We start from the raw sequence: 3,408 nt of genomic DNA, 5'->3' as shown, positions 1-3,408 counted from the left end.
TTTTGATTGTGGGTGGGGGGGCGCGTCAAAGCGTGTTGCGCGGGGTACGGCCACGAGGTTGGTCGCCGTGGCGTGGAATGGTGGCACGCCTCGTTGGCGTGGTTTTTGACCCATTGGTGTTGTTGGGGTGTGTGTGTTACCCGTCTGCGAGGGGGGACAGTGCGATCGGCGACTTTTGTGTCACCGTAACGACGGCCGTTTGCGGGTTTGTTTTTTTTGCACATCATACATGGCGAGGGTGAAATGTGAAGTGTTTTTGTTTGGTTTTTTTTGCCGCCCACTATTCCCTTTGCTGTACGCCGAGTTTGACAATGGTGCGACGTAACTGCAGCGTGGAGGTGTGTGAGTGACGTTGAAATGAACGTGCCATTAAGACGCATTGTTGTTGTATTGTACTGTACGTGTACGGCGACACGCACGATGATGTACCATTCGACTCTGATGTTTGATAGCCGTGTCTGACTGATTGCGTACGACGCACGCACACCGATGTCGTCATTCAAGATGCACGCTAGACGACGACGGCGGCGGCGGCGGTCGTTTGTTTGGCGAATGTCTGTACACGTGTTTGTCTGTGTCCATCCGGTATGTATTTGTTTGTTTGAAAGTGTTTTGTGTGTCGGTGACGTGGTCCGATCCGTCGCCCCCTGAGTAACTGTCGATCGGCGCGATAGACCGGCGTCACGCAACTGAACCCGAAGTCTTGGGCACACCCGTCATACTGTTGTACACCGTCGCGCTGAGAACGGTAACGAAAGGTTGACTTTGATCGGTCGGAATGTCTGGGCAGAACGTGAGGAATGAGGCAAGAGTGCAAGGAGGGGGGGCAAAAGAGAGAGGAAGGGAAAAAGGGGAGAAACGCATTCGTAGAGCAACGGAACGTTCCCGTGTCGGAGGCGTATTGGAGCCGCACTGAAATGCGTTTAACGGCGGCGCGGCTGCAAGTGTCTGCCGTGGTGAACGTTACCTTTGACGGCTGCATTGGGCTTTGCCTTTGCTTTTGCTTTCGCTTTCGCTTTCGCGTTCGCTTTCGCTTTCCCGGATGTACGTAACGTTTGTTGATATGGTTCTGAGGAAGAGTGTATGACAGTGCCGTGCCGTCCATGTTCGTGTGCCCTCCCATTGTGTGTATGCTATTGTCTGTGTACTTGAATGATGTATGTAGGTGTTAGTGGACATGTTTTACCAGTGGGGGGAAATGGATCGTCGATAGTTGCCGTCACTCTGTCACGGTCGAGATGACGCACCCTCCGTACAGAAAGGTGTCGAGAAAGTGAGTGTGTGTGTGTGTGTGTGTGTGTGTGTGTGTGTGCGTGCGTCCGTGAATTGGCAGTGTTTGGAGGTGGGCGTGCCCTGGATGTGGCTGTTCGTTAGGCGGTAGTGTTGTGTGGACAGGGGAGGGGCATGCGTAACGCTGCTGGCATGGCATTTCGGGAGATGGGAGGGGGCAAACGAGGAAACGAGGAGCGGCGGCCAAAGACGGGACGGGGAGGGGCGCGGGGTGTGGGTGGCTTGCGCCTGTGCTCGGCGTTGTGGTTTGTGCAAAAGAGGAGGAGAAAAACAATGTGAGTTGCCAGGGAGGGGAGCGGTGTTGTGTTGTGGTTGTCGTGGTGTAGCCGCAGACGCGGCTGTCAGTGAACGTGGCGAGACGGACGGATGCGCGGAGGGGCGGGGGCGGCGCATTTCGCCGGTGCCGTGCCGTGCCGTGCCGTGCCATGCCGTGCCATGCCTGAAAGCCGCGTGGTCGCTGTGTTGTTGGTGGCGTGGGGGCGAGGAGAGTACCGTACGGGTGTGCTTGTGCGCCGGAAATGGCACACTGCGCCCGCCCGTCTTGGAGGCTGATGGCTGTGGTGTGGAAATGGGGCGCGGTGATGTTGAAGCAGTTGAAGAACAGAAAAGAAACCAAGAAAACGGAAGGCGTGATGCGGCGGTGGTGGTGAGAGCGGGAAAAACAAAACAAAAAAAAAGAAGGAAAAACAACAAGAAACAAAAAAGAAAACAAAAAGTCTATCAATATTAAAATGTAAATGGAAATGGAAATGGACCCAGGCATAACCTCCCTGCACAAATAGCAGAGAGTCCGATGATAATAAAAATGTGCCAGAATGTTAACGTCCCTACAAAACAAACCCAACGATAATATTAATGAAAGAGTGAACCGTATGTAACATTGCAACAGACATAATGAAACCTGATAAATTGTATAAGGGCAGCAGCGTTGACCTTTGGCCCTGTATTCAGAATAAAAAGAGCCAAAGATCGTTACCCCAATGAAAAAGACACTGAAACACGTATGTAACATAGTAGCGATGGCGAGACATTGTAGCATCTGTGACCAGAGAGTTTGCGCTGGACTGCGCGAGTGTTGCGAGCGGTTCTCAGTCAGTCAGTCAGTCAGTCAGTAGTCGTCGCGTGCAGTACGCTAATAGTCGTCATGCAGAGCGGTCGGTCAGTAGTAGCAGCCGAGTGCGGTTGTTGTGATGTAGGCGGTCGGCAACACTGGTCAAGATGGTGAATAAGGTATACTGTTAATTAATATAATCATTAGATAATGAAAAATTGTATTTATTGTAATTATTCTCCAACAAGTTCCCCAATAATAATTTTTATTTCAAAAGCATTTTTCAAACATTTAATTTTTTATTGAACTAAAGAGTTCGTTGCACTTCACATTTCATTCCACTTCTTTGAAGAAAAATGTCACTAAAATCACAAAAAAAAAGAGAGAATATTATTATTTGCAATGCAGTTCCTCCAAGCGCTGCGCAACAACCAGAGCAGAAATGTGACATCCATTTATTCGGAGGTAAGACTTTAATTCTGATTGTTTTGCACAGGGCCAAAGACCGATATTTCGGTTTAATTGAAGTTTCTTGTCACTGAACGGACTTTTTTAAATGTTGTGTGAAGACTTTATATTTGAGTCAGATTGCGAATTTCACATTTTTGTTGCCATTTTCAATACCTCTCATTGTGGGCGAGGTTACAATTAGCGCAATGTCCATTAGCATCCGTAAATAACATTGTCCATTATTTTAAATTTTGCTGGGAGGTTACAACACACACACAAAAGAAAAAAAAACAAAAAAAAAATTGCATTTATATCCGCTCCTCAATTGTAGATACCCCTTACACAGCTGTGTGCAATGAATGAGTGCTGGCTGGTAATTAATTGCACTCCTTGGAGGGAAATGCCATAGGACGTAGTCTTTAAAAAGTGAATGTTTTTCGTTAAGAGACAAAAGTTACTTTAGAAAAACAGTAATAGTGGGGCTTTTGTTGTTGAACAAAATAAGTACAATGAACATACGTTATCAGATTTGCGCAATGCAGCGTCACACCACCTTTTTGATTATAACACAATATACTATACATCGTCCCGAACCGTGACCAGAGTCGCGAGACGAG

Source organism: Schistocerca americana, unplaced genomic scaffold (genome assembly GCF_021461395.2).
Source record: "Schistocerca americana isolate TAMUIC-IGC-003095 unplaced genomic scaffold, iqSchAmer2.1 HiC_scaffold_326, whole genome shotgun sequence".
NCBI classification, from domain to species: Eukaryota; Metazoa; Arthropoda; class Insecta; order Orthoptera; family Acrididae; genus Schistocerca; species Schistocerca americana.
Note: the sequence above shows the minus strand (reverse complement) of the source record.